This window comes from Schistocerca americana, chromosome 11, assembly GCF_021461395.2.
Source record: "Schistocerca americana isolate TAMUIC-IGC-003095 chromosome 11, iqSchAmer2.1, whole genome shotgun sequence".
NCBI lineage: Eukaryota > Metazoa > Arthropoda > Insecta > Orthoptera > Acrididae > Schistocerca > Schistocerca americana.
The window spans coordinates 189,479,882-189,499,530 of record NC_060129.1 but is presented as its reverse complement, the minus strand read 5'-3'; positions in this window follow the sequence as shown (position 1 = coordinate 189,499,530).

The window sequence follows — 19,649 nt, the reverse complement described above, 5'->3', positions numbered from 1 at the left end:
GTCTTACAATTTAAAACCTGGTTCCTAAATCTCTGTCTTACCATTATATAATCTATCTGATACCTACTAGTATCTCCAGGCTTCCTCCATGTATACAATCTTATTTTATGATTCTTGAACCAAGTGTTAGCTATCATTAAGTTATGCTCTGTGCAAAATTCTACCAGATGGCTTCCCCTTTCATTTCTTAACCCCAATCCATATTCACCTACTATGTTCCCTTCTCTCCCTTTTCCTACTCTCGAATTCCAGTCGCCCATGACTATTAAATTTTCGCCTCCCTTCACTATCTGAATAATTTCTTTTATTTCATCATACATTTCTTCAATTTCTTCGTCATATGCAGAGCTAGTTGGCATATAAACTTGTACTACTGTAGTAGGCATGGACATGGTGTCTATCTTAGCCACAATAATGCGTTCACTATGATGTTGGTAGTAGCTTACCCGCACTCCTATTTTTTTATTCATTATCAAACCTACTCCTTCATTACCTGTATTCGATTTTGTATTTATAACCCTGTATTCATGTGACCAAAAGTCTTATTCCTCCTGTCACCGAACTTCACTAATTCCCACTATATATAACTTTAACCAATCCATTGAATGCTCTGATCCGTAAACCCCAGTTTTGTTTCTCCTGATAACGATATTCTCCTGAGTAGTTCCTGAATGGAGATCCAAATGAGAAAATATTTTACCTCTGTAATATTTTACCCAAGAGGACGCAATCATCATTTAACCATAGAGTACAGCAACATGCCCTCATGAAAACCTACAGCTGTAGTTTCCCCTTGCTTTCAGCTGTTTGCAGTACGAGCACAGCAAGGCCATTTTGCTTGATGTTACAAGGCCAGTTCAGTCAATCGACCAGACTTTTGCCCCTGCAACTACTGAAAAAGCTGCTGCCCTTCTTCAGGAACCACACGTTTTTCTGACATCTCAACAGATACCCCACTGTTGCAGTTCCACCTACAGTAAGGCTAACAAGCCTTCCAACCAACGGCAGGGCCCATGGTTCATGGGGAGGTGGGGGGGGAGTACAGAGGTACATAATTACAATTCCTGACAGTAGTCATTTTGAACACAGCCAAGTGTCATGTGTGAAAGCACACACATTCACCTCTCTCGGGAAGTAATAAGGATTTTTTTCATTTTCAAGATGGAACAAATTTCATTTATATAAAGAGTGCACACATGCAACATACACACAATTTATTGATGTACTACAGTGGTCTTGCTCTATGCTTTTCAATTGCTTTCACAAACTGTTGCCAGATATTTTATGAAACTGCACACATTATCAATATCATAGCAGCTTGTTTGGTGTTCTGGGTACGTGTGTGTGTGTATTGTGTATTGAACTGGTGACCTAGAAACAATAGAGAGGCTTCGTCCCGCCATAGCCTTCAGTGGTTTACAATCCCACAACAGGCCACAGCAGTCCACCCAACTCACCACCACCCCACACCGAATCCAGGGTTACTGTGATGTTCAGCCCCAGCCAGTGGACCCCTCCCCCCCGCCCCCCCCCCCCCCTCCCACGGAACATCTCATACCAGACGAGTGTAAATACCATGTTCGTGTGGTAGAGCAATTATGGTGTATGCTTATATGGAGACAGTGTTTGCACGGCAATTGCCGACATAGTGTAACTGTGGCAGAATAAATGGAACCAGCCCTCATTCGCCGAGGCAGATGGAAAACCGCCTTAAAAACCATCCACAGGCTGGCAGGCACACCGGACCCATAGACTAATCCACCAGGCGGATTCGTGGCGGGGAACTGTACGCTTCCCGCTCGGGAAGCAGGGCATTAGACCTCGTGGCTAGCCGAGCAGGTGGTGTTCTGGGTAGTGTTGACAAAAATTAATTACTTAGTATCTGCATGTCACAATAAATGCACACACAAACTCCTGATATCTATGGTTCTGTAACTTGCAGCTGCTACAGTAGATTTAGCAGTAGTACTAGCAGATGCAAAAATTACATTTCTACAAATTATATTTAGCCTGAAATATCCAAACAGCAATAAACTAAGATATGGAGAAGTTTAGTTGAGTCGAGTAATCTGTACATTCCTGCAGCTGGTAATTATTAAAATCACTACTCAAACACATTGCCATCAACTAAAGGTTGTTTCACTTAATAGAGCACAAAGAGACCTATGCAAATATGAAAACTTATCTGAGAAATACAAATGCTGTGGCAGCAGAAATGAAGAGGCATTTTCACTTTGACACAGTAAGTGCTGATTCACTTAGCAAGGTGGGATGAGATTTCTGGATGAGGTACTGTTCCCATCCTCACTATTTTTATGTAATGACACTCCCCAGTTGAATTAAGATCACAAAATATCTCCTTTATATGTAACATACGAGCCTGCTGTGTATACACTCACTAATGGGGGGACAGAAGAATGCAAATCAACATACACTACATGAAGACACTTAGTTCCAAAAGCTGCAAACAATGAGCAACCTAAATGTAACAAAAATAACCAAAGGATACATGCATGCAATTAACTTATACCAAATGCAAGAGCAAAAACTGCCCTAAGTAAGTAACTGGAATTACGTTCAATAGATGTTAATGAAGTTGCCTTGCTATTTACAGATAAGTAATTTTCTTTTAGAAATTCAAGTTCTGTTGTTAGTGTACAGCTGGCGCATACAGCTGAAAATGGTTAGCACCTAATTGCAGCCAAGTACGAGAGTAAAAGAAGTAGGGAAATTAGATTCACTCAGCTTTATCCCTTACAGAGATATGAGAAGTTCTAACACAACAGGCCTAAAGATAAAACTACAAAATGAAAAGTGGCCAGAAATGTACTTATCTAATAGCGTTAATGATAAATATAACAGTCCCCTAGATACCTATTTGAAAATCATTAAAGAGTGCCCTCCAGAACCAAACCATGGAAATCTACCATGGCTAACAAAAGGTCTATTAGTATCCTGTAAAAATCTGAAACTTCTTCATGCAATTTGGAACGCTCCATGTAGGCCCATTTATTTTGTTGAATATTATAGAGGCTATAAAAAGATTTACAATAAAACTTTGATAGCTGCAAAAAAACTGTATAAGGAAATGTTATAACACTAGCTCCCAACAATGTCAGAAGCACCTGGAAGATAATAAACAGAGAAACAGGAAAGTCATCAGGAAATAACAATAATAGTTTTAGCCTAACAATCAATAATGTTATAACAGAAGATCCAATAATCATTAACAACACTTCCAACCAATATTTTACCAGCATCTGCCAACAACTTAGACAGGGTAACAATAGTAATTCTCTGCAAGCCCAAAAACTAGTTGAGAATAAATAAAAGTCACCCAGTAACTCATGTTACCTGTATCCGGCAACTGAACAAGAGATAAGAAAAATAATAGAGAAACTACGAAATTAAGCATCCACAGACATAAATGGCATGTCAAATAAAATTTTGAAGCTAACTACTAGGGAAATTGCTAAACCCCTCTGTCACTTAGTCAACTCATGTCTCGAAAAAGGAATCTTCCCAATTAGAATGAAGATTGCCGGAGTAATACCACTATTCTAAAAAGGTAATCACATGTGCCCAGATAATTACAGACCAGTTAGCCTCCCTTCCATTTTGTCAAAGATCCTAGAAAGAACAATATTTGTTAGGTTAATGGCATTTTTTGATAAAAACTGTATCATAAATGGTACACAGTTTGGGTTCCAGAAGGAAAAATCTACAGTGTCAGCTGCATCTGTACTTATTAATATAATCTCTGCCTGCCTAAATCAGTGCCAAATCTTGGTTGGTGTTTTTTGTGATTTATCTAAAGCTTTTGATCTTGTCAATCACTGCATGTTAATAATGAAGCTACACCACTGTGGAATTAGAGGAACTGCTCTTGATATCATAAAGTCATTTCTGCAGAACAGAAAACAAGCAGTGGAAGAGTCACACAATCAAGGGAAACAGATATCGGAACTACAAGATATAAAACATGGGGTGCCACAGGGTAGTATTCTAGGACCCCTCTTTTCCTTATATACATGAATGATTTACCTTGTAACATAGACAATGAATTGACACTCTTTGCAGATGACACAACAAGCATAACTGTGAGACCGAGCTTACAAGAGACCATAAGCAAAAGTAATCAAACAGTTGAAATGATCACCCACTGGCTTGAAGTGGATAGGTTAGTTCTCAATTATGAGAAAACTAGAGCAATCCTATTTAGGAACAACAAAAGAAAAACAATTGAACTGACAAATTTGCGAGAGCTACATGTAAGAGCAGTTGAAAGTGCTAAATTTTTATGGATCACCATGGACAGTTGTTTAGGGTGGAAAGATCATATTTCCAATATAAGCAATAAACTTAGCAGTGCCGCTTTTGCTCTAAGACAAATTAAGCCACTAATAACTGAAGATGATGTGTGCATGGTGTATTTTTCGAACTTCAATGCCGTAAAGAAATCTGGGGCCACTCGACTGAGGCAAGTAAAGTATTCAAATTACAAAAGAGAGCGATTAGAATAATAGGAAACAAAAGGACAAGAGATAGTTGCAAGCCTCTTTTCAAAAAATATAACATTCTAACCTTCTACAGCTTGTACATATATAAAATTCTGCTCCTTGCTCGGGATCATAAACATAAATTCAACAAAAATGAAGATGTATGAATGAATGAAATTTTATTGTCGTTTAGCTATTACAGCAATTGGCAAAGTCAAGTTACATATATACAAGTTATGCAGCATATATACATGAAGATCAATATGTCACTATTGGTTTTCCATAAAATACAATATATAAAATCAAATAATATGAAAACATTGCAATATAAATTACTCAGTTAAAGAAATTATGCTGTACTCTCCAAACTGGTACCAGTATGATGTTTTACAGTCATAAAATTCCTGAAGTGAGTAGCAAGGATTTGCAGCAAACCAACCGAATAATTTGTCTTTAAATAAATCAAATAGAGCTTCTACCCATTCTAGTGGCAGTTTGTTAAACATCTTCATACCCACCATTTCGTAGCTGTTCAGTGACGGATAATCTGTAGTAAGGTATGTCAAGATGGCTACTATTTCTGGTTCCATGAGAGTGTACATCTCTTCTACACTGGTATTCTGGTAAGTTGCTCTTTGTATGCAGTAGGGCAGTGCAAATATAAAAGTTTATAGGTACACTGTTTTTTTAAATTCCTTAACAAATACACCACTCTAGACAGCCTTATAATGTATTTAATATGTGGCTCCCAAGTCAATTTATTATTTATAACAATACCTAAGAACTTAACACTATCAGTGACATCTGCTACTGGCAGATCTCTTAAACTAAATACAATCTTTTTAGTTTTACTCTCATTAAGCAGGAACCCATTAGCTCAAAACCAGACTGATGCTTGTGATATTGTGTCATTTGCCACAGTTTGGAGCATATCCATGTCTGAGCTGATATTGAAAAAAAGTGGTATCATCTGCATAGAGAATGGAGTGAGTACTTGTGTAAAATGGTAGATCATTTGTCCTTAGGATAAATAGCAGAGGTCCTAACACTGAGCCTTGTGGAACACTGCACTTAACTTCAGCTAGCTGCCATCTCTGTTTACCAATACAAACAATATGTTTACAGTTGCTGAGAAAGGATTCGAAGATGTTGCCAACTTCACTGTTTGTGATTCCATAATAAACTAGTTTGCTGAGGAGTGAAATACGCTCCACACAATCAAAAGCTTTGCTAAGATCACAAAAGTTAACCTGAGCAAAATTGTTTTCCTTCATAAGCATTAAGCACATTTTAAGTTAGGGAGTAAATGGCATTGACTGTGGATTTGCCCTTCCTAAAGCCAAATTGTACCGCAGTAATAATGTTATTATATGTCAGATAATCACACAACTGGGAGTTGATGATGGATTCCAAACTTTAGGTAAAATAGGTGTCAGAGATATTGGTCGATAGCTAGATGGGCAGTTTTTCTCTCCTTTCTTGTAAATGGGCACTACCCTGGATAATTTCAATACATCTGGGAATACTCCTTCAATTAGACATCTGTTTATACATTTAGTAAGAGAGTATACTATGTGTCCAATTATCTTTTTTTAACATATTACAAGAAATACCATATATATCTTCAATACCAGAGGGCCTAAAATTATTTACAATAGTTCAAACAACATCTGGTGAGACATCTGTTGAAAGGAATCCGTCTTTCAGCGTATAGTCTACATTATGATATTTAATGAGATCAGCTACAGTTTCTTGCGGCCTCCCAACGCTTTCCCTCAATTGGTAAACAGATTTTATACAGTAGTTAATAAATTCATTTGCTGAAATTTCTACCACAGCTTTCTGCTTGCTTTTGGCCACTGAATTTATTATATTCCATCCATTCTTGAATTTATTTTTTGATGACTCAATGCTGACTAGATTATGTTGTTTTTTGGCCTCATTTAAAGCATACTTATATTCCTTTTGTGCTCTTGAGTACCTTTGTTTAGTCATATCAGTTTTCTGAAGTCTGTAAGAATCTCTATACAACAACCTCCTTTTCATATTGGCTAGTTGAGCAGTATACCATGGATTCTTATCCCTATGTCTATTACTGTTATTTTTAGTGTTAACTTTACATTTATATTGAGGGCAGTTGGGCTCGAATATATTTAAGAAAGAATGAAAAAATCTATCGAACAATGTATTGGCAGAGCCCTGGGCATTATTGTTAAACATATCTGACCAGTCACAATTACTGAGTGAGACCATGAAATTAGACAATTTTTGTTGCTTTATCGGTCTTGTGATGACTATTTCAGGCTCTTTAAACTCCTTATAGTCCATATTACCCATATCTGTACCTATTTTTACCCAAACTGAGTCATGGTCCAAGAAATCAAAGACAGCTACATCTGAAGATAGTAACTCTCTATTGACATTTGTAAGTATGTTGTCGAGACAAGCAGACTGTCTTGTGGGTTTGCAGTTCGTAAAAATGAAATTGAATTGTCCTAACAGGTTTTTAAATTCATTTACGGTGTGCAAGTCTTTGTTTACATCAAATGCAGCATTGATGTCACCATCAGTCACTATACTATATTTCTTCCAGTGAGGACTACGAAAGAAATTTAGTAAAATCTCAAGTTTTGCTAAAAATATTAGTAGACTTCCGTCTGGTGATCTATAAAGAGATACAACAGCAATTTTTAAACGATCCAGATATACACCTGTGGCTTGAAAATGTATCTCACTGCACAGAAATCATAGATCTAGTTCATTAGTGCGATTTATTAATTCTTTCTTAATGTAAATTGATGCACCCCCGTGAATATGCTGCTCTGTGCTAAAGCTATTTGCTAAGAGGAAACCATCTAGTACATGAAAAGATATTTCATTTCCTTTACACCAGTGCTCACTTTGGCATAACGCATCAAATAAGTTCTCATTTGCAAATTCGTTTAAAATTACTTGTTTTCCGCTTATACTTTCAATATTGAGATAACCTATCTTGAGAGACAAAGCTGGTGAGTAATTTTTTTTTTTATGGGGGCAATCGTCAGTACTACTATTCTTCTTTCTAGTGTTACTGACATTTATTATATTACTCGTATCTTTAATCTGGTCGTCCAGTGTGAATCTGGGCAAACCTGTTACTCTCGGCCCTTCTTTGCTACCTCTAAAAAAGAGTTTTCCCTAAATCTAAGTGGTATTGACTCAGAGCTATCGATTTTTGCTATGCCTAACTCATTGGTTACTTATATGATTTCATTACTCACATGCTTCTTTCCAAGTTGATTCAGATGAAGACCATGAGCAGTGTGGAATCTTGTACCTAAGTTAGTAATGTTTACAAAACAGAAGCAGCAACAAATTAACAATTCTGCGGCATAACACAACTCAATATGAGAGAAGCAGTAGTTACATGGCACACATCACTAATGCCAAATCAAAGGATAAGTTTAAACAGTCAATCAAACAACTGCTATCACAAACCCCTTTATATTCAATCACAGAATTTATATCAAATGAAAATAACTGGAGCAAACAGGCATAGTACACTAAAAAAAGAATGTACACAAGTATAGAGAAAAAGAGAAAGTAAAATGTCTTAACTTCTTAACAGCATTTATTTATCTAAAGATTTCGTTTTCCTACAGTATTATTGCTGTTAAATTTTTTTATATTTGTAAACAAAACAGAATCTAGAATATGTATGTGCTGTGTGGCTGGATTATACCGTATATACAAAATAATGGACCAATAGTACAGAATTATTGCAATCAAATGTTCTGTAATTTAGGTACATAAATCACGTATGCCTCATAAAATCCGTTCAGTTTACAGTATCTAAAATCTTGTAACTATGATGTTAATTTCCAGAAATGTTGTGACTAAAATTTATTAGTTATCTTAACAAAACTGTAGTTAGAATCAGTAATGTAGTTTATTGGAAAGCTGACAAAGCAATTATGTACTTGGACTTAATCCATAGATGTACATCATAAGCTGCTAAATAAATGTAAAAAATTCTAGACTGCTGTGGGATGTACTATCAAGTACTGTATGTGTATTGTTTATAATGCAAAAGGTGAACGTTGAATCCTTACAGACTCTGTCCCGCCTACACTTCTCTGACTGTCTGCCCATTTGTGAAACTTTGCCGATCTAACCTGTTGCACAAATGTGGGTTTAAAACACATAAGTTCATTCTTCCGCGAGGAAGCCGTTTCCCTGGAAAGTCAGAAGTTGGCAGCATGGTGAGTTGAGATGCATTCTGCTTTGCGCTCTGGAGTTTTTGCGTGAGTACGAAGGCGATGTGTCGGTCTGCCATCTGTCGGCAACGCCAAGAAACAAGTGTGATTGAGAGCCTCTCGCATATTACTTCACCCATTTCGAATTTGGAAGTTTCACAAGAAAAAATCAGAAATAGCTAACATCTCCTGCGTGATGTGAACTGTTTGAACACTTGCCCTTCAGTATATCCTCTCTTCTCGTTATCCGCCAGTCCTCAATCTCCGCTAATTTCAAGTTGCCGCCACTCATACCTCACCTGTCTTTCAACAACTTCTTTGCCTCTACACCTCCACCTCGACTGACATCTCTGCCCAAACTCTTTGTCTTTAAATATGTCTGCTTGTGTCTGTATGTGTGGATGGATATGTGTGTGTGTGCGAGTGTATACCTGTCCTTTAAGTGTGTGTGTGCGAGTGTATACCTGTCCTTTTTTTCCCCCTAAGGTAAGTCTTTCCGCTCCCGGGATTGGAATGACTCCTTACCCTCTCCCTTAAAACCCACATCCTTTCGTCTTTCCCTCTCCTACCCTCTTTCCTGATGAGGCAACAGTTTGTTGCGAAAGCTTGAATTTTGTGTGTATGTTTGTGTTTGTTTGTGTGTCTATCGACCTGCCAGCGCTTTCGTTCGGTAAGTCACCTCATCTTTGTTTTTATATATATTATTTCCCACGTGGAATGTTTCCCTCTATATATATATATATATATATATATATATATATATATATATATATATATAGACACACACACACACACTCCTGGAAATGGAAAAAAGAACACATTGACACCGGTGTGTCAGACCCACCATACTTGCTCCGGACACTGCGAGAGGGCTGTACAAGCAATGATCACACGCATGGCACAGCGGACACACCAGGAACCGCGGTGTTGGCCGTCGAATGGCGCTAGCTGCGCAGCATTTGTGCGCCGCCGCCGTCAGTGTCAGCCAGTTTGCCGTGGCATACAGAGCTCCATCGCAGTCTTTAACACTGGTAGCATGCCGCAACAGCGTGGACATGAACCGTATGTGCAGTTGACGGACTTTGAGCGAGGTCGTATAGTGGGCATGTGGGAGGCCGGGTGGACGTACCGCCGAATTGCTCAACACGTGGGGCGTGAGGTCTCCACAGTACATCGATGTTGTCGCCAGTGGTCGGCGGAAGGTGCACGTGCCCGTCGACCTGGGACCGGACCGCAGCGACGCACGGATGCACGCCAAGACCGTAGGATCCTACGCAGTGCTGTAGGGGACCGCACCGCCACTTCCCAGCAAATTAGGGACACTGTTGCTCCTGGGGTATCGGCGAGGACCATTCGCAACCATCTCCATGAAGCTGGGCTACGGTCCCGCACACCGTTAGGCCGTCTTCCGCTCACGCCCCAACATCGTGCAGCCCGCCTCCAGTGGTGTCGCGACAGGCGTGAATGGAGGGACGAATGGAGACGTGTCGTCTTCAGCGATGAGAGTCGCTTCTGCCTTGGTGCCAATGATGGTCGTATGCGTGTTTGGCGTCGTGCAGGTGAGCGCCACAATCAGGACTGCATACGACCGAGGCACACAGGGCCAACACCCGGCATCATGGTGTGGGGAGCGATCTCCTACACTGGCCGTGCACCACTGGTGATCGTCGAGGGGACACTGAATAGTGCACGGTACATCCAAACCGTCATCGAACCCATCGTTCTACCAATGCTAGACCGGCAAGGGAACTTGCTGTTCCTACAGGACTATGCACGTCCGCATGTATCCCGTGCCACCCAACGTGCTCTAGAAGGTGTAAGTCAACTACCCTGGCCAGCAAGATCTCTGGATCTGTCCCCCATTGAGCATGTTTGGGACTGGATGAAGCGTCGTCTCACGCGGTCTGCACGTCCAGCACGAACGCTGGTCCAACTGAGGCGCCAGGTGGAAATGGCATGGCAAGCCGTTCCACAGGACTACATCCAGCATCTCTGCGATCATCTCCATGGGAGAATAGCAGCCTGCATTGCTGCGAAAGGTGGATATACACTGTACTAGTGCCGACATTGAGCATGCTCTGTTGCCTGTGTCTATGTGCCTGTGGTTCTGTCAGTGTGATCATGTGATGTATCTGACCTCAGGAATGTGTCAATAAAGTTTCCCCTTCCTGGGACAATGAATTCACGGTGTTCTTATTTCAATTTCCGGGAGTGTGTGTGTGTGTGTGTGTGTGTGTGTGTGTGTGTGTGTGTGTGTGTGTGTGTGTATATATATATATATATATATATATATATCTCATGTGAGAATAGTAAAACGTATAGATAGGCCTACATTTAAGAATAGCTACATTTTAATATCAGTATTCATTCAGTGAGAACAAACATTTGAGAGTTAAGAACGATTTTAATTCCCTTTTGAATACTTTACCTCTGTGGCATATTGTAGCACTTGGCAGTTTGTTAAACCATATCTGGCCATTAATCCAAGGACTATGATCTGTTGTCTTTAGTTTAGTTCTGTTTCTGAAGAAGCAGTCTTTTTGTCTTGTGTTACGCGAATGCACGTCGGAGCACTTAGTTGCATTATTTTTATGGCCCACAAAGAATGTTAGTAATTTGTACAGATAAAAGGAATATACTGTTAGATAATTATGTTGTACAAAGGTTTCCCTACATGAATTGTGAGGCAATACTGACCGTACGACTTATTTTAGAAGAAAGATTAAGGAAAGGTAAACCTACATTTCTAGCATTTGTAGACTTAGAGAAAGCTTTGGACAATGTCGACTGGAATACTCTTTCAAATTATAAAGGTGGCAGGGGTAAAATACAGGGAGTGAAAGGCTATTTACAATTTGTACAGAAACCAGATGGCAGTTATGAGTCGAGGGGTGTGAAAGGAAAGCTGTGGTTGGGAAGGGAGTGAGACAGGGTTGTAGCCTCTCCTCGATGTTATTCAATCTGTATATTGAGCAAGCAGTAAAGGAAACAAAAGGAAAATGTGGAGTAGGTATTACAATCCATGGAGAATAAATAAAAACTTTGAGGTTCGCCGATGACATTGTAATTCTGTCAGAGACAGCAAACGCCTTGGGAGAGAAGATGAGCAGAATGGACAGTGTCTTGAAAGGAGGATATAAGATGAACATGAACAAAAGCAAAACAAAGATAATGGAATGTAGTCGAATTAAGTCAGGTGATGCTGAGGGTATTAGATTACGAAATGAAACACTTAAAGTAGTAAAGGAGTTTTACTATTTGGGGAGCAAAATAACTGATGATGGTCGAAGTAGAGAGGATATAAAATGTAGACTGGCAATGGCAAGGAAAGCGTTTCTGAAGAAGAGAAATTTGTTAATATCGAGTATAGATTTAAGTGTCAGGAAGTCGTTTCTGAAAGTATTTGTATGGAGTGTAGCCATGTATGGAAGTGAAACATGTACGATAAATAGTTTGGACAAGAAGAGAATAGAAGCTTTCGAAATGTGGTGCTACAGAAGAATGCTGAAGATTAGATGGGTAGATAATATAACTAATGAGGAGGTATTGAATAGAATTGGGGAGAAGAGGCGTTTATGCCACAACTTGACAAGAAGAAGGGACCAGTTGGTAGGACATGTTCTGAGGCATCAAGGTATCACAAGTTTAGCATTGGAGGGCAGTGTGGAGGGTAAAAATCGTAGAGGGAGACCAAGAGATGAATACACTAAGCAGATTCAGAAGGATGTAGGTTGTAGTTCTTACTGGGAGATGAAGAAGCTTACACAGGATAGAGTAGCATGGAGAGCTGCATCAAACCAGTCTCAGGACTGAAGACCACAATAACAACAACAACAACATGAATCTCTGTATCCCCAGCGATGCATGGTCCTGATTGCTCTTTTATTCAGTGTTAGGATTCTGTTCATGTGTTTATCAGCAGCATATCCCCATACCTCAATTCCGTAATTAATATGTACAAATACTGTCCCATAATAAGCAGTTTTTAATGTTTGTTCAGAGCCTAATAGTAATAGTTTGCTAATTAAGTGCAGTGAACTGCTGATTTTATTGATATGGTCTACCCATCTAAGATTTTCGTCTAGGTATATCCCCAAAAATTTACATTTGTCAGTGTCTACTTTTTTGATGCTACTTACATTATCAATACAGATTTGGTATGAATTACCAAGTTCAAATGGTAATAGCTGGGATTTGCTAATATTGACTTTTAGACCTTGATCGTAGAAGTAAGTAGTTATTTTACTTACGTCATCAGTTGCAGCCAATGTCAAGTCATTAGTTTGTTTGCAAGAGAACAAAAGTGAGGTATCGTCTGCATAACTTACTAATTGCGAGTACAGAGGTGCCTCTAAATCACTAATCTACACCAGGAAAAGGAAAGGGCCCAATACGTAGCCCTGAGGGACACTTTGTTTTGCTGTTTCATAGCTGGATTGGAAATGTTTGATCTGATCATTAATTTCATAACTCAGTTTTGTACACAGCTTAAGATTGGTTAGATATGTGATCTGTAGTTCTATGGATGTGGCATTTATATTGTAAGTTTCCAGTTTGCTTAGATGTAGCTCATGGTTCACTGAGTGAAATGCTTTCATAAGGTCTAGAAATATCCCTGCTGTCTGCATTCCCTAATCCAGGGCATCATACACCTTGTGGAGAAATTCGGTAATTGCTGTAATGCTTCCTGAAGTCGTGCTGTGTTTCTGCTAGTAAATTATTCTTTGTGAAATAATCAATAAGTCGTGCCAGCAAAACAATTTCAAATATTTTACCGAAAATTGGTATTAGTGATATGGGCCTGAAGTTTGATAGCTCTTCTTTCGATCCTTTTTTTTGCACGGGTTTAACTGTACTTTTCTTCAATAAATTTGGAAATGTGTGCTCCCTGATACTACTGTTGATGATATGGGTTATTATTCCAACTTTATTCTACACTCACTAACTTGAAAAGCAGTTTCCAGCCTGGGGCAAGGCTTTGCCATTGGAATGAAACCTTTGTTATTAAATGGATTTACAGCTGTAGATATACAATATACATTAAATGTATTGCAGATTTTATCTGGATCATTAATATAGTTTCCTTCATGTAGGATTCTGTCAATTTGAGCATCTAACTTGGGGTTAGCTTTGCGATATCTATTTATTAAATTTCATGAAAATCTTCCCTATATTTGTGGACTGAGCTATTTCCTTATCTAGGATATGTTTTCCTACATTTGAGAGCTATTCCCAAAATTGTTTTTTCGCTTGATTGTACTTAGCCTTAAATATTTGCATTTTAGTTGACTTATGTAGCACACTTAGAGATCCTCAGTATTTTGCCTGAGGTTAATCATGCAAGCTGGAAGAGTCAACTGCTGTTTTTTACATTTTGGTTGTGAGTTACTACTTTCTTAATTTCTTACACTGGGCAGCAAAAATTAAGATGCTGAAAACAACATCATAAAATTTGTCCCATTTGTATTCGGACCCTTTTTGCTGAGGAACTAGTTGCCATTACTCAGATGCTAGTTTACTTTTAAAAACATTAATGTTTTTCTCTTTAAGCATTCTTGTATGTCCTGAGTCTTTTCTTGGATGCTTTGTTCATAGGTTACAAATTAACATCTGAGTAGTGGAAGTCCACATTCCAGCATCTAATACTATCTTTTACCTCTTTGCTAAGTATTATGTAGTCTATTCTTCTAGAAGGAGACTGAGTTACTCTTGTATCCGAGTTTACTGCATTCATAAGATTATAGGAGTTAAGGGTATCTATTAGCCTCCTGTTACGGTTATTGCAAGATGTTGCCTCTGTATTAAAGTCACCAAGTATTGTTACCTTGTTTGGGTCAGTGTCCCACTATTCTACTAAAAATATATATGAAACACCCTACCTCTGATTTTGGTGGACGATAAATCTCAATAATTTTCTGTTTCACTGTGCCCTTTCCGCAACCTTTGATATGTAGTTCAACGCCGGCTGAAGTGGCTGTGCGGTTAAAGGCGCTGCAGTCTGGAACTGCAAGACCGCTACGGTCGCAAGTTCGAATCCTGCCTCGGGCATGGATGTTTGTGATGTCCTTAGGTTAGTTAGGTTCAACTAGTTCTAAGTTCTAGGGGACTAATGATCTCAGCAGTTGAGTCCCATAGTGCTCAGAGCCATTTGAACCATTTTTTTTTGTAGTTCAACGACTGTCACTTCAATCAAGCCTTCATTATTAATTTATTTACTTTGAGCTGCTCTCTAACAAATACTGCTACACCTCCACCTTTATGATACTGTCTACAGTTGCTATTTCCTAGGAAATAGCCATCTAGTTTAAAGTAAATAATTTCCTCAGATTTCAGACCATGCTCGGTTAACACAACTACATGAGGTGAATGATCATTTACAAAAGTCTGCAAAACATTGAGCTTATTTCTAAGATATTGTATATTTAAGTGCATGAGCCTTAATGGTACTTTCAGTTTGTCACTCTGAATTTCCCCCTGTTCTGGATAGTTTATATTGGGCCAAATCCGGTTGGAGTTGGTCCTTTCCACTTGATTCACTGCGTGTTAGGATTTAGGGCGATAGTCCGTCTGTTTTCACAGCTGTTTCAATGAATTATTACGTCATTAGCTTTGTTTATGTCTGATTCAAGTCTCTTTTTACCAGTTAGATTTAAATGTTGACCATGTGTTGTGAAACTAGTGTTTTTGTATCTGTTGACATCAAGAAGTCTTACATTTTTAAACTTGGAGCAGAGATGTCATAATTTTTTATTTGTTCGTCAAATTTCATTATGTACACAGCACCAGTCCGCCAGATCAAATCTCAGAGTTAAATTTCCTACTATCACATTTGTAGTCGACAGCAACTGAAGGATAATGATCAGATTTCTTATAAATGCACTGGCCTCATAGCAGTAACATTGTTTGATCCTGCTATGAGAACAACACAGTCACTTTTAGTGAAACTGGCAGATTCTTTTTGTATATATTGCTGATTACATTTCTGAATTTTGCTCCAGGCCTAACAACAGCTGACGCAGAGTTTGATACAAAGTTTCAAACGTTGCGTGCATGGCTGTCTTCAATTATTTTTAATTTGAATCCATGATGTATTTGTTTTTACATGGCTGAAGAATTGTTCTTTGGAGATTTCGTGTTTGTCTTTGTGATTTTTAACACTGCAAAGCTGTCTTCAACATTGTCAGACACAAGCTTTTTTTTTGTTCTGGTTTTGAATATTTATGAAATCTTGGTGCTCATCTGCTATTCTTACACTATTTTTACGTGAATTATCCTGCTCTATTTTTTTTTGGCTGCAGCACATTTCTTGGGTACACATGATTTAACAGTTACAGTACATTTGTTTTCATTTACCTTTAAATTATTGCTGCTCCCCAGGATTTTGCATTTGTGTTCTAAAGCAGCACACTTTATTTGTAGGGCTTCAATATCACATTGCAACATTTCAATTATTGAATCTTTGTCTCTGATAATGTTTGTATACTTCTTTTCACACGTTTCTGTTACACACACATCACACGACCACAAGTAGTCCACAGTTATTAATTTTACGCTTATTTTGCAACAGTTTTCATGAAACTACCCTGAAAGTCAAGCTTGATCTCCTGCTACCAGATGAAGGATGAGAGTAGTATCATTCCATCATTGGAATATGATTGAAGCATTAGTTGTTATGCTGGGTGGTATTACCTGAAAATGGAAACAAACAATAGGTTACCATTACACAGGCCATCATCTTCCAGTTCTCATGTCAAAAGCATCACTATAAGCATTTAGTGAATCTGAGGCACTCGGTATCAATGTTCGCTACGTCATGTCAGATACAGGAGGGCAAAATCAAACTGTATGGTGAGAATTTGGAATTGTTATTGTTAGGTTTTGAAAATTAGTCAAATTTTGCTAGTGTCCTTGTGGTGATAACAGGAAGCTAGTTTTCGCCACAGATACACCACACATTTTGAAAATATGAGGAACCACTTAGTCAGTGGGCAGTCAGTCTTCCTTTCACAAAATGTTGTCAGGGAACAATATCTACCTTGTAATGAGGTACATATAAATCATGTAAAGCAGTCGCTTGAGATAGACAATGGTTGAAGTCTTAAACTGGCTCCACAACTGCGTGAGAGGTGTTTGATGCCAAACCTTTATGATAAAATGAAAGTTGGCTTGGCTACTGCCCTAATTATCAGCCAGACTGCAGCAGCCATTGAGTATGGTGTCAGGACAGAGAAACTGCAGAAAAATGCTTTAACCACAGCACGGTTTCTAAAGCACGTTCATAAGTAGTTTCGCCTCATGACATGTAGAGCTCCAGTTATGGCTCTGAGTCGTTCTGATGAACAAACATACAGTGAGGCTTTCTGTCATCTTAAGGACACCCTGTGTTTATTTTGGAATTGCAGAACAAATTCCTGAATAAGAAGAATTTGAAATTTGCTCTAACAATTAGATTTGCACAAGATGCCATAGAAAATCTGTTTTCAATGGTCGGTTTCAAAAATCCAGAATTAGCGCGGTGAGAACTGAAAACAGCACTGATGGTTATTACTCTTTCTTAATTCTTTACTTCTACCACTGATAATGAAAATTAAGACAGTAGTTTCCTGTCAGAATTAGTGGGGTAATCTGTAAGTGAAGATGGGGATAAGTGTGCCGAGGAAGTTGACGAGCCACTTGTAACATGGTGTTTGATGATGAGCACCAGTCTCTCTACTATTTATGTTGTCACAGTGTTAGGTAAGCTATGAAGCGCCATGCGCTTTGGAAATTTTGCGAGGAGAGCCTAATCACATCTAAAGAAAATTCCTGTACGTGTGTGAACGTGCTTTTACATCTGAAGTCCTTTACAGATACCTCACTTATTCAGCCATCAAGTGTGAAATTACTCACAGGTGAATTTTTGCTCTCTGATATAGCCACTTCTGTGTTTGCATCAGTGGAGGAGAAAGTAGTTTTCGTAACCTGCCACAGTGTACAGAAAAAAATATTTCACAGTTTGTTGGCAACAAGATAACATATGCTTCTAAATGAGACAAATAAAAGATACCAGGGTGTAGTGAGACAGGGCAGTAGAAGCATGGCCATGAGAAAATTATTGCAGAATCTGTGACTTCCAAAATCACTTTTTACTGAATAATTTCGAAAATTGACATTGAAACTTCTTTAGGTTATCATTAACATCTTGAGGCACCAAATCTGTGGTAACATTTTCTCTTCAAATAATCTCATTCTTGTTTGACTTAGAGATTTTTATAAAATTTTTGTTCCATGTTTCATTCTGAGTGTGGAATGTTATCATTATCTCATGTAATATTTGTTACATTTTGCAAGCAGACTCTGTCCCTGTCAAGGGTTAAGAATGATACATAGATAGATAAAAACTTCATCCTTCAACCTGTGTACATGTTTGACATTTGTGCTTTACCATCACCTTTGTTTCTTCCTTATGCTTCATTTGCTTTCTTTAATTTCTTTCTCTTGATTTTAATAGTCTTTCATACATACAGTGTATCTACATTTTATGTAATATTGTAGAGAGGGAAAAAGTATAAATACTTCCAGGAAGAAATTAGCTTGTACTCCATACTCTTTCCTAGCCCAGAATGAAATAGCACGTACAAAATCTGGTGATGGTTCATAGGTAGGCCACCCTTTTTCAAGAATACTTGTTTCAAAACATGGTGAAATTTGAAGGTTATTTCATGTAAATGTCATGCACATTTTGTATTGTAACTGCGATTTTTATTTCTCTTCATAATCTGACAATTTATGTTGAAATCACGAATGTGTGAGCGGAAATGCGGTCAACTGTGGTACATGCTGTAGTTAAAGTTACTGAATGCTTCTGATAGTGAAAATAGACAAGTTAACCCATTGCTGTAATATTTTAATATTTATACTGATAAAGTTACACTGCCATTCTGGTTAAGTTTAGCTTAGTCTTAGACAACACTTATTTTATCTACATGGAATTCCGTGGGTAACTTTTTAGCCATCAAAAAAGTAAATCGGTGGTTAGTAAGTAGTTTAAACAAATTGTTCTAGTTCAGTAATGCAGGTTTCCTTTGAAATTTAAAGATATTTGTATGGACCTGTTATTAACAGTTTTAATTTAAGTGAATATAAATGTAAAAATAAGATTTCTTCAGGATATTTTTAACAACACATATAACAGTGGAACCATCATTATCTGCAGTAGAGCTGCAACAAACACCAGTAGCAGCAGCAAAGGCTCAGATATTCTCATCAGCAGTGTCAGATAAACCAATAGCAGCAGAATCACCACAATCATCAGCAGAGCTGTCGTCATCAGCAACAGCATCCAGAGCAGCAGACCCCATAATGCTACCTCAAGGCAATGAAAATGCATGTGAGGAAAACATACAAAGGTCATTAGCCGCAGCAGCTAACAAAGAAGGGCAGTCACCAAGTTGGGGAGCACAGGAGCCACCAGCAACAGCAACCACACAGAAGAGGTGCCTGAGGCCTGGGAGATCAACAGCAGAAGCAGCTTCCAATCAAGACAGATGCCTGAGAACTAGGAGACCTGCTACACTAAGTGAGGATTTTTTATGGTACCGAGTAAGCAGAAAGAGAACATGGGAAAAGATGTAAGTAAAACTGTCCATCTTAAATACCAGTGTGACAATAGTGAGAGGAATATAAACACCGGACAAAGATACGATCCAGGTTTAATGACACAAACTGAAAAAAATCACTGCATAGTACCAGAAGCAAAGGCAAGTGAAGTGCTTAGTATATTACAGGAAGGGGAACTATTACATTTAAAGCCAACTGTTAGAATACTTCACCAAAATGTTCAATACATAAACAATAAAACAGAGGAACTAGAGGTAATATTACAGGAGTATAGGCCAAACATTCTAGTAGTTACAGAACATGGGCTAAAAGAAAA